Source organism: Balaenoptera ricei, chromosome 10 (genome assembly GCF_028023285.1).
Source record: "Balaenoptera ricei isolate mBalRic1 chromosome 10, mBalRic1.hap2, whole genome shotgun sequence".
NCBI classification, from domain to species: domain Eukaryota; kingdom Metazoa; phylum Chordata; class Mammalia; order Artiodactyla; family Balaenopteridae; genus Balaenoptera; species Balaenoptera ricei.
In genome coordinates this window covers 69357211-69370409 of record NC_082648.1, presented here as the reverse complement: position 1 = coordinate 69370409, position 13199 = coordinate 69357211, and the positions used below count along the sequence as shown (strand labels likewise).

General features: G+C 36.2%; 1 long non-coding RNA gene across 1 annotated transcript in view; it reads right to left on the bottom strand.

The window, feature by feature from the left end:
• The window catches only part of LOC132373439 (uncharacterized), a 357254-nt gene that overhangs the window by 19767 nt on the left and 324288 nt on the right, over positions 1-13199 (bottom strand). The gene's annotated exons all lie outside the window — the stretch shown is intronic.

The window sequence follows — 13199 nt, the reverse complement described above, 5'->3', positions numbered from 1 at the left end:
ATCCATATACCCAAGTGCTAACTAATGAGATAGGAGTAAAAATGTAACAACTTATGTTAGAAGGAAGATGATTGCTTTCTCTCTCTTCTTTTCTCTGTTCTGTCAGCCAAGACATGGACACGTTGGTGACCCAGCTTTAGACTCTAAAAAAGAAAAAGATGAACAACACTCCTGATGGTGGTGGACCAATGAAGCCAAAGGACTCTGAGTCTTCTAATGACCTTGTTGTCATTGCTGCTACCTTCCCTGGACTGACTGATCTCTTGCCCCTGGGCTGACACAGGATAAGGCAGCTGTATTTGAAGTCTCACTTGTTTCTGCATCTCAGGCTGTACCCTAACCAAGTTCACTGGCTTAAAGTCAAATTGGTGTGATAGTAAGAGAATCACCCCGACTCTCTTTTCATTAGTATTTTCCTGGTATACTTTTTCCAGCCTCTTAGATGAAACTATGCATTTTATTATATTTTAGGTGTACTTTATAAAGAGCATATAGAATGTTTTCCTCTCCAATATGAGAATCTCTGGCAAGTTCAGTGTATTTAATTTTATTGTTATTGTTGATAATTTTGGACTTGTTTTAACATTATTTTTTCTCTTTTGCCACATTTCTGTGCTTCTTTTTATCATCTATAGTCTTACCTAAAAGCTTAATTTTTTTCTAATTCTTTCTTCCCGTACTTTTGTCAATGATATTGTAATATAGTTTTTAAAATAATGTTTTGATCCAGTTTTGAGTTTTATGGAAATTAAACAGCACACCCCTCAACAACTAATGGGTTAAAGAAGAAATCAAAAGATATCTCGAAACAAAAAAAAGTGAAAACACAACATACCAAAACTTATGGGATGTAACAAAAGTAGTTCTAAAGGGAAGTTTATTGTAATTAAGAAAAGAGAAAGATCTCAAGTAAACTAACACCTCAAGGAATCAGAAAAAGAACAAACTAAGCCTAAGGTCAGCAGAAGGAAGGAATTAACAAAGATCAGAGCAGAAATAAATGAAATTGAGAATAGAAAAAAACCCAGAAAAGATCAATAAAACTAAGTTACTTTTGAAAAAAGATAAGCAAAATTGACAAACCCTCAGCTAGACCAAGAAAAAAGAGAGAAGATAAATCAGAAATGAAAGATGAAACATTACAACTGATACTACAGAAATACAAAGAATCATAAATAGACTCCTATGGACAATTATACACCAACAAAGTGGATAACCTAGGAGAAATTAATATATTCCTAGAAACATACAACCTACCAAGAGTGAATCATAAAGAAATAAAAAACCTGAACAGACCAATACCATAATGAGTAAGGAGATTGAATCAACAATCAAAAACTTGCTCCAAAACAAAAGTCTAGGACCAGATGGCCTCACTGGTAAACTAAACTTTTAAAGAAGAATTAATACCAATCCTCTCAAACTCTTTCAAAAAATTGAAGAGGGGGAAATATTTCCAAACTCATTTTACAAGGCCAGCATTAGAACATTGTGTTTTTAAAACCTTTTCTCACATATTTATGCCTATTCTTTTGCAGACTGTATTTTCCAAAGATGGCCATCATAATATATCCCATCCCACATGCTCTTCTGCAATGTGACCTTTCCACTTCCTCATCAAGAAGTGAGACTCTCTCTCCACTCAAATCTGAGTGAATACTGTGAATGCTTTGACCAATACTCTATGTTGGAAATGACACTGTTTCAATTCTGAGCAAGGCCCTTAAATGGCTTGAAAGTCTTCCACTTAACTACTTCTTGGGATTAAGGTTGTTAATAATTTTTTAGTATAAGTGTGCCTCAGGCAATATTTAGGATATTTTATACTAAAGAAAAATTGTTTGTTTACCTGAAATTCAAATGTAAGTGGGTATCCTATATTTTTATTTGCTGAATATGGCAACCCTACTTGGAAGCCAACAGACATACCAGAAGTGTGATTAACATGAAATTGCCATCCTTGAGCTCAAGCTGAGTGGCCAGAACTTGGAGGATGAGACACCATTTGGAGAGAGAGAAGCCAAGGAGCAATGAGGCAGAAGACATATGAATAAACAAGGCACCTTGGATGTAGCTCCTCCAGCCCCAGTGATTGCAACTACCAGCTAAGACTTTCTCAGATTCCTGACACACAGAAGTTTAAAAAAAAGATTTATTTTAAGCCCAAAACTTTTGGGGTGGTTTTTTATGTAACAATTAATAATTAAAATAAATTTGAAATTTGAAAAAAAATCCTGATGTCTTTGTAGGTCTAAATTTGTTGTTATTCCTTCTAAATTCTTCTGGTTTTGGCCATCTTTGGTGACATACTCATAGGCGATTGCTTTTAACAGGTGGGAATCCTAAGTACCAGAACTGAAATTATTCTCCTGGAGGGAGAGAGAAAGTTTGCTGGAACCAGGTCCCAGATTTAATGCAGGTGTCTCAGTTTTAGCTCGCAAGAGCTCACCAGAGACCCAAAGTTCAGTACTCTGGTCTAAACAATTATACGAACAACACCCCCTTTCACCTTCACTTACCACTAGCTACTCCCTATTCAGGTTTCAGCTCATGGGTTGTTGTTTTTTCTTATTTTGGACAGAGAGGAGGTAACATGGAGATTTCTCTCAGTCCCTATAAATTTAACAATGTATTAAAAAGTATGTTTTATCTGGAAGTGTTTTTTAGGAGAGAGCCTCTCAGATATCTGCCATACTGCATAATTTCCTTCTGTTGTTTCTTCAGAGATTTTGAAATGGTCCTTATGAGAGACAGATTCATGTTCTGTGGTCCTAAAGGAGCTACACCACTTCCTTGGTGGCTGTGAGGGAGCCCCAATTCCATAGGAGCATCGATAACCCTCTCTAAGACCCAACAGGATAAAAAGTTTGAGAAGAATTTTACTTTTTTAGGCCTTTTACTTAAAAAAAACACAAAACAAGATGGCTCAATTTGAGGCTTTAATTCATTTGGATTTTGATGTCTTGAATTTAATTTTTGTCTCTTAATTTCTTCCTTGGAATATAAAATTGAGAGAAAATTTATTTCACATTTGGGAATCTCTACTGGCTACTATTATTAGAATATCCTAATTTGATATTTGATTCTATTTGTAGAATCTTAGATAGTTTATGTTGGACAATACGAGTGGGTTTAATTTGAGATGGGAAATAGAAATGAGAGGGTCCTGTTGGACTTAAGCACAAAATGGCCTTGGAGTTAATTCCTAGTGGAACAGGAAATGAGCAATCCTCCACTGCAATTAGTTGTACACAAGGAGAAAATCATCAAGTTCAACTTGTGATGGTACTGTGCCTTCAGTTTGGACATTGTGCAGTTTTATACAGTTATATAATTTTACTTATCACGTGAATGATTGGACTACTAAAAGTATTTTGCACCATAGATCATTTCTCTGATTAAATAAAAAAGAGTAGTTGCCTGGCTAAGTGGGTCATTAGCTGAAATTTTGCGAATAGATTCTTCAAGTTTGATTTGCAAGTTTGGCTGTGAGCCTTTTAGATAAATCTTCTGAGTTAAGTTTTTAAAAATTTCTGGGCCTAAGAATAAAGATTTTTCTTCCTTGTCATCAAAAGCAGTCTGTAAATATCCCTATTTCATAATAATTAGATTAGCCCTACACTTTTCATTTTGGAGGGATTAGTCATAATTCTAAAATTTTTCTCAACCAATTTAATTGATTGGTATTTTAAATCATTTCAGAAATTTTGAGGAACAAAATCTACAACTGTCCACCAATGATTCCAGGAAGGTACTAAAAGAAGTAAAGTTTGGTAAAGGGAGAAGTGGCCTCATGAAAGAGGAAAACTGTCAGGATTCTCCTGTAATCTCCATCAAAGGGGACAGGTAAATCCCCATTTAATCATAAGCTTAAGGTTTAAACTCAATAGGTTAGGAGAATTAATGGCTAAAGAAGATTAGTAGGGGGATGCCTCTTCCCTACACTTGATATTTCCTTCTATCTGGAGGGAGTCCCAAAAGTGTAACCTTCCTAGCCTCTCTCCTACTCCCCCTCCCTCACTTCTTCCCACAAATGTGGAGTGAGTTATTTTATTGGAGAGCTTGGAAAAAGGTAGTGTGCGTGTGTATTTTAGTTCCCTTCTCTCTCTCTCTCTCTCTCTCTAATGCAGGTGATTTTAAAATTACTTAAAGATGCTCTTTAAAAATTTCTGGCCCCCCTTTCCCGGGATCTAATTCAGTAGGTCTAAGGTGGGCCCAGGATTTTGCATTTTTAACAAATTCCCAGGTGGTGCTGATGCTGCCAGGCCAGGAACAACACTCTGGGAACCACTGCTGAAATACAGCTCTGCCCAAAGAAAGCGCACATTCTGCTCTGCTCCTCCCCCACCAACAGTTACGCAAAGGCAGCTTCTGCCCCTGTGGTAGGCTCAGCACTAGGATTACCTCTAACAAGGTTGGTGTCTGGCCAATTCTGGGTCAATATACGAACGCCTCCTTTGTCACAAGTGGAAGTGCTCTCCCTGATTTTGATTTTCTAGCTGTCTTGACATTTTGTCTAGATTTTAACTTGATCAGAATTTGAGTAGGAAAGAAGGGTGCTATTGCTGCCTCGCCTCAGAATCTCAAAATTAATATCTATGCCCTCCTGTAGTCTACCTGCCTGGATTTTAGGAAATGTAGAGAGAAGGATGATAGTTCTCTATCTTTGTAAAGTCAGTATGCAATCCAGTAATGCCCTTTGTGCACTTGAACCCGACGCTGATTAAAGAAAATCTTATAGATAAATATTATTGTCACCTCCCAGACAATGAAATATTTCACTGTTAGCTAGAATTTTAGAAGTTATCTCAAACACATGAAATTCTTTTTCTGTAGAGCGGACTATTAGCAACCTGTTTTGAAGAGCTAATGCTGCTGAAATCATTAGGATGGGACTTTCGGGAATGATGTCTAGTGCTCAGTGAGTAAGCCATCTCGATATATGCTATCCCAGGAAGTTAATTTTTCAAGTTTGATTAATCATCGACTTTATTCCTTCAAGGTTTTCTGTCTCATGCTGGGTGGATTACAGTCCAGCGACTACTCCTAGCAGCTAGCCAGCTGGTGATAATTGCTGTTAATTTCCTGGTATTTGGCAACCAATTGTTCCTTGACAACTGGAGGGAGATAACATAAGAAAGTGTCAGAAGGGAACTGCAAAAATAACATTTATTGTTTTTGCTTGATTATAAAAAGTGATACATTCTTACAGTTGAAAGTTTTAAAAATGTGGAAAATAAAAGGAAAAAGTAAGAATTTAAAAACAATCCTTTTATTCAGAGAAAAGCATAATTTTTGCATAATTTTAGTGAATTTCTCGTCTCTCCATCATCTTTCCTTACATATCCTGATATGTACATACATACCACCACCATCACTACTACCACTTCTACTAAAATTCTAGCATCGTTCTGTTTTTCCAGCTCTGAATTCTACTTTTTTCTATATAAAAATCAATCCTCAGCATTTTCCATCTTTAGTTTTCAGAAGAATTATTTTTCATTGCACTACAATATTCTATCATATGGTTGTGGAGTATATAACCAGGAGCAAAAAGGTAATCAAACTGGCAACTTATCCTGAAATTCTTTGTAGAATCCAGGAGGAGTGATTCTCAAAGCAGTCAGATAATGTTATTTCACTTGATATACTTTAGCCTAATGAGGGCCTATGCAGCCAAAGAAACAAGTCTAATGTTGTAGGACATATGTTATGTTTTTACTGTATATATTAATCAGTCAAAAACCCAGACTTGAGGAAATGAGAATTTCTTTATTTTTTAATAACTAAATCTGAGTCTCACCTAGATCTATCTTTCTGAGTTATAAATAAATTCAGTCATTATTAGGAATTCCCTTTCTCCCAGGTATGCAGTGCTTCCATAGTCCAATGCAATATCAAGATATTTTCTATGTGTAAGTGCTGATTGAGGTATAATGCTCGCTTGTCCAGCCTCCAGGAGCTCCTCCGATGCTTAAAAATTACTCTGCAAGATTGGTACTTGCATTAGTCAGTGTTCCTCAGAGAAGTAGAACTAATAGAATCCATAGAGATAAATGTGAGGAGATTTATTATAGGAATTGGGTCATGTGGCTATGAAAGCTGAGAAGTCCCACAATATGTCATCTGCAAGCTGAAGAACCAAAAAAGCTGTGGAATAATTCAGTCCTATCTAATGCCCGAGAGCCAGGAACTTTGATATCTGAGGGCAAGAGAAGATGGATGTCCCAGCTCAATAAGAATGTCAATTTGCCCTTCCTTTGTCTGTTTTCCATTAGAGTTCCCAGTGGATTGAACGATGACACCCACATTGGTGAGGGGGGATCTTCTTTACCCAGTTTACTGAATCCAATTCTAATCTTTCCTGGAAATACCCTCACAGAAACACCTGGAAATAATGTTTTACCGGCTATCTGGGCATCCCTTAGGCCTGTCAAGTCCACACATAAAATTAACCATTACAGCACTCATTGGTGCTCCTGGGTGCCTATTCTTTGGGTGCATATCACAAGTATTTCTTCAGAGTCTTACCAACGTCCCCAGCTACTGCCCTAAAGTACCTAGGGGTGGAATGTACCTTCTGCCCTCCAAATTTATTTTAGTCTGTGGGAAATATCTCCTTTATTTTCATGCTCTTTGAAGATATAATATTTTTAATGAAATACGTTGTTAATTAAAATAGGAAAAAGCACTGTTTTCCAATAGTTCCTGTTTTGGTGAGCAAAAATCTCTAAGACAAGGAAGTATCAAGGACTTGGACCAAAATGAAAAGGACATTATATAAAGTTTAATATATATTTTTGAATACAAGAATGAATGAATGAATGAATGGTTACCAAACTATGAATAGCAAGGATTTCTATAGTGTGTTATTATTCAAAAAATCACATGTATTGTCTTATTTTACTTCACAACGACTCTGAGGTATAGAAATCATTATTCCCATTTTTTTAGAGAAATTGGTGCTCAAAATAGTTTAGACATGCCCAGAGCCACATTTGTAGAAAATATCAGGTCTGTGGAGTTTTGATCCTAGGATAAATGTTCATTTTACCAAACATGATTCATACAATGGAGTAACCACTAGAGAAAGAAGAAATAGTACAAAAGTCTAAGGAAATTGAGTATATAAAAATCCACAGCAAGCATTCAGAGAATGGAGACTGATGACTCAGAAATGAAAAGAACAACTCTGTAAATTTCTAACTAGTACATATGCGACTTGTTGCATCAAGGGAGACACTCAGGAGAAAATGTGCTTTGTGAAATAGGATGAGAAAATATCTGGAAATCAAAACAAAGCCACACAGATAAAGAATTTTAAAAAGTGATGTAAGTAGGAGAATAGAGAAACAAACTGTTCTACTGGAGCTCTAAAATCAATAAGCATGTTCTATTATAGGAAATCTAGATTTCTGGGAAAAACAATGTAACAATGTAATAAATCCCCTGAGTGCCATTGATTCCAAGAATTCAGTATAGTTCCTGGAAAGTACCTATGGTTGATTATTGACTCCCAACTGAGGGTTGTAGAACTAACATGAGCAGCTGGGAGATGTGCTCATTGACAATGGGATGTAAAAGACAGCCTGCCCCTCCTTAATCTAATCTGCTGGATGCTAGTTGCCCCTGCTAATTTACAAGGAGGTGAATGATATTTCCAGAGAAGGGCTCCCAAAATCTTAAAGAACTGTGCAAAGTGACTTTGAACAGAAAACTGAAGTACTTCAAAGAACAGTGATGTTTTTAAGTGAATTCAGGTATTACAAGAGGTACTGAAAAAGGGCATTTGGAGTCTAAATCATAATGTCAGAATCCTTGGCGAAGAAATTAGCTCACCTCACAGGAATCAGAAGAATGTGTTTGTTTTTTGCCTGCAGACTGCATGGCTTGTCCAAGAATGCACTGAGCTGAATAGGGAGGAGAGATTCAAATTCTAAGATAAAGGAACAAAACTGTGGAGAATAGAAATACTGGCTATTAAGAAACATAAATAATTATTTAGAAGAGGCTAAAAATTAAACTTTATGGTCTCAGATGTCTCTAATATACCAATTTTTAGCATATGGATAATAAAAAAACTAAACATGAGATTATTGCATAAGGTGTAATGTTTAACCTCAGTGATGTCATAAAGAGTTGTCGGAGTGGATTCACAAAGGAAATAAGTAACTGGAGCAAGTTAAAAAGCAAATACAAATCAGGAGAGAAGAACCAGCAGTAATCAACATCAGGAAGACTTATGCTAATGTGTTGGATTGTAGAGTGGATTAGGGCTGTTACTGATACATAGATGTGAGTACATTCTCTTCCTAACGGCAGTATATATATTTTTACATCCATTCATCTTCATGGGGTTAGGAGCTTCTTGGAGAAAACAATATCAACTATAGAAAAATGGAACAAATTAAAAACCAAACAAGCCTTGACTTTTTCAGTACTTAGGATGTCAGCTAGATAAGCACTACTGGTGAATTGAGGCATCAGGAGGCATCAGAAGACAAATTGTAAAGGAGTAGGGGGCTGGGAGTGGAATGTTTGGCACCTGAGAAAAATTCTTTTAAAGGAAAGAAAATTTCTGATCATCAAAGGACAGCAGTGGCTTAAACTATAATTGGGAACTGGAAGAAAAGTGAATCTGTAACTCACTTCCTCCCATTTCCCCCAAGGCAGGCAATTTTGACTGGACCAGATCTCCTTGTGAATATTCTGGTGAAATTTGCCAGCTGGAAGATAAATGAAGGTCTTCCAGGAGCCGCTGTATACTGACCAGGTGTCCTTTTAGCAGATAATTTCTGTTTTTTTCGGACTGTTTATTATAAATAAACCTACAATGGATTTATGAGACATGACTGTATTGGAGAACAGAAGTTAGTCACATAATCTTTGTAGTTACATGATTAATAGGATATAAAGCCTGAGAGAACCCCAAGCTAATTAGCTTCTCTGTAAAATTTGTAACAGTCTTTGTCAGTGCTGGTTACTCTAACCTAAAACACACTTCAGAGTGAAAGCGAGTTTAGGAAGGTGAATCTGATGGGGTTAGGGCATCCCAAATTTTGATTTGGCATTGATTGTGGCTACTCTCTTGTGACCTTTGTGAACTAGGAGTAAAGCTCAGTGCTGGATAAGACTTATTCTGTGTGAGTCTGATTGAGAATTGTGCCTTTTGGAGGAGGGTGGTGCTATTACTTGAACTAAAGATGAACTGAGGTCCCATAGCCAGGTATGTGGGATAAATGAGCTAGCAAAATCTAAGTCTCTATGATTTAATGTTAAAGTGACTTCAAACTAGGGAGCATTTGTGAGAAGGTAAAAGGAGAGAAGTGCTGAAGAAATATCATTATCATTTCAGAGCCAAGTACATAAATGCTGCTTCCCTACAATCCTTACATTTGAAGGTGACAGACTAACAGATGGAAGGAATGGATGATGCATTCCTGACACAAACTACAGAACTGGCACAGGGGCAAATTGAGGGACTTTCTGGACATCTGCTGGAAGTCTCAGTTGGCTAAAATCAGAGTATCTGACAAGTTCTTGACCTGCTTTGCTGGTGACTTCATCTCCCAACGGGTAAAGAGAGCAAGAACAGAAACTGCTATTCCAATTTTGACCCTCTCTTCCAAAGAATTGGTGGACTAGAAGAGATGGAAAGCCTTGAGGAAAAGAAACAATATTATTTTGTAAGTTACTGTGCCATGAAGGGAAGACTGGGCCTAAACTGACCTATAATCTAGATATTGTGAAGGCCAACTCCATAAAAGTCAGGGGAAAATAGGCTCACTTCCATGAGATAGAGCTCTACAAGGGAAGAGTTGTGAGTATTGGTTTTCGATTGCCGCTATAATAAAATTACTACATAATTGATGGCTTAAAGCAATGTCCATTTATTACCTCACAGGTTTGTGGGTTAGAAGTCTGGGCACAATGTGGCTAAACTGGATTCTCTGCTCAAGGCATTGGAAGGTCAAAATTAACATGTTGTTTGGGCTGAAGTCTTACCTGAAGGCTCTGGTGAAAATTTCACTTCCCAGCTCATTCAGGTTGTTGAACAAATTCATTTCTTTGAGGTTATAGGACTAAGGTTTCTATTTCCTTGCTGGCTGTCAGCCAAGGGCTAGTCTTTGCTTTTAGAGGATGCCTGTGTTCCTTCTCCTGCTTTTTATGTGGCTCCTTTGAGTAACAGCAGATTGAGTCCTCTGACTTGTGCTGCATCTTTCTGACTCTATCTGGAGAAAATTCTCTGCTTTTAAGGGCTCATGTGATTAGATTGGGTACACATGGATCACCCAGGGTAATCACCCTTTCTTCAGGTCTGTAACTTTAATTATATCTGCAAAGTCCCTTTTTTCATGTAAAAGGGGAGGGATTAGTGCATGGACATCTTTAGGGGCCAGCCATTCTGCACATTAAATGAGAATTTTCTTGATAAGATTTAAACAATACATAGGATCAAAGTAAGGCATGGCAAGTGCAGATAAAATTTCCCTTGAGTTAAAAATTTTAAAGAATATGTGTACAAAGGTTTTAGAAACTTACATTTTAAGAATAGTGTCAGGAAGACTAATACCCTAAATGAGCTATGCATGTGAAAATGTTTAAAAAATACCGAAAGGACAATTACATTTATATTTTCGTTAAGAAGATAGAGAATTTTAGGCTTGGAGCCAGCTGAAAGAAGAGTATTAATGAATATCCAAGAGATGAGGAAACTTTTCCTTTAAAATAAATTATCTTCACACTGGAAAACAATTCAATCAGGAAATATAAGAAATAATTGTTTTAGCTGCTCAAATGAGTTGCATCTTGACCTACTCTAGCTGAATTATATGCTAGGGCAGTGAGAGGATTTAAGAAAAAAAACACCAAACATAATCTTTGAGAAATCATATTGAATGGGAGAGATTCAAGAAATACAAAGCATGAAAGCATTGACTCTGTCTTGTTCTGTTTAGTATTTTAGACAAGGACTTACACAAGGATACAGAAAGGTTTGCTTAGAATTATCTTGTTCTTTAATTAGGAAGGGGAAAGTTAACACACATTAAACCTTCCCAAAACTGTGATTTGAATGTTTATTATTGGAAACTAACAATGAATACTCATTCAGATGTTATAAATTGATGTGGACACAAATGGTGGTCAGATAATATTCTTAAAAAGATAAGGGAGGATTGACAGTGCCTGCAGACTCGTTTTGTGTGTGTGTGAAACAGAAATATAAAGATGATATATAACAAGTTCTCATATCAATCGCTAGTTTTTCCACATTAAGGAACCAAAAACTTTTAACCAGAATGGAGAAAATAAATTTTCTCTGGTCTGACCTATAGTTTTTTTTTCCCGGAATTTGGTAATTAAAAAAAGATTTTGTTGGGCTTCCCTGGTGGCGCAGTGGTTGGGAGTCTGCCTGCCAATGCAGGGGACACGGGTTCGACCCCTGGTCTGGGAGGATCCCACATGCCGTGGAGCAGCTGGGCCCGTGAGCCACAATTACTGAGCCTGCGTGTCTGGAGCCTGTGCTCCACAACAAGAGAGGCCGCGACGGTGAGAGGCCCGTGCACCGCGATGAAGAGTGGCCCCCGCTTGCCACAATGAGAGAAAGCCCTCGCACAGAAACGAAGACCCAACACAGCCGTAAATAAATAAATAAACAAATACTTTAAAAAAAAAAGTCTATTAATTAAAAAAAAAAATTGTGTCATGTTCCTCTTGTCCTGAACAATTTGTACTTAGTAACCATTTTTTATTTCAAATTGTAAATTAAAATAATGTGTTCATTTTTAGGCAAATGATTTTTGAATACCTGTTATAGATCAGAGGTGGCTCCAGGAAGAGTTGTACTCTTTCTTGAATCTCTGCTTGTTTGTGGGATCAGTTTTCTTATTCCTGAAATGCATTACTAGAGATAATTTCCTCCAGTGAGGGTCTGTTGAAGGTAAACTTGCTCAATTCTTATATGTCTGAAAATGCCTCTATTTCACAACCACACTTAGATGATAGTTTAGCTAGGTATAAAACAATATAATTTTATTATAAATAAAATTCTCTTAATTTATTTCAGATAGTGAAAGGTATAATTCCTTTGCCATGAATTTTTTTGTTGCTGTTGTCATCACCAGAGGTGAGGGTCTTGTTACACAACATAGTGATTCGTTATTTCTATACAACTAATTATTTCTTGAGCAATTGGTCTACTATTTGACCAAGTCATTAAAGTTTATTTTTATTTCAATGACTGCATTTTCAATATTTATAAGTCCTTTGGCTTCTTTTCCAAAGTTGCCTGGTTTTGTTTTCTATAGATTTCTTTCTCATTTTGTTGCTGTTGAGAGTTCTGTTATCTATTAATTGTTATTATTTTCTTGATAATCTGTTTTCTCTCTTTGGTTGCTTCTCCTTGTCTTTAGCATTCTGCAATTTCATTTTGAAGTATCATAGTATGGATTTCGTTTTGTTTCATTTTTCCTAAATTGTTTTTATACTTCTTGATTGCTGATTTTTAATATCCTTTATCAATTCTATATATTTGTTAGCTATTTTTTTCCTTGAAAATTTGCCTCTCCCCCACTCTCTCTACTTTTTACATTGTATACCTTTACAATTTGTCTTTTAAAGTCCTTAATCTTTTTATAGAAAACTTTTCTCTTTATCTCTGCCTGCTACATTTCAGATAATTTCTCCAGTTCTAACTTCCATTTTACTAATTATCTCTTTTATTTCTTCCAGTTTTATTGAGATATAGTTGACACACAGCACTGTATAAGTTTAAGGTATACAGCATAATGATTTGATTTACATACATCATGAAGTGATTATCACATTAAGTTTAGTGAACATCCATTCTCTCATATAGATACAAAATTAAAGAAATGGAAAAATGTTTTTTTCTTGAGATGAGAACTCAGGATTTACTCTCTTAACAACTATCATATATAACATACAGCAGTGTTAATTATATTTATCATGTTGTACATTACATCCTTAGTACTTATTTATCTTATAACTGGAAGTTTATACCTTTTAACTACCTTCATCCAATTCTCCTTCTTTCCCATCCCTCACCTCTGGTGATGACAAATCTGATCTCTTTTTCTATGAGTTTGTTTGCTTGTTTGTTTGCTTTTGAATTACAGTTGACCTACAACACTATGTTAGCTCTTGTTACACAACATAGTGATTCGTTATTTCTATAC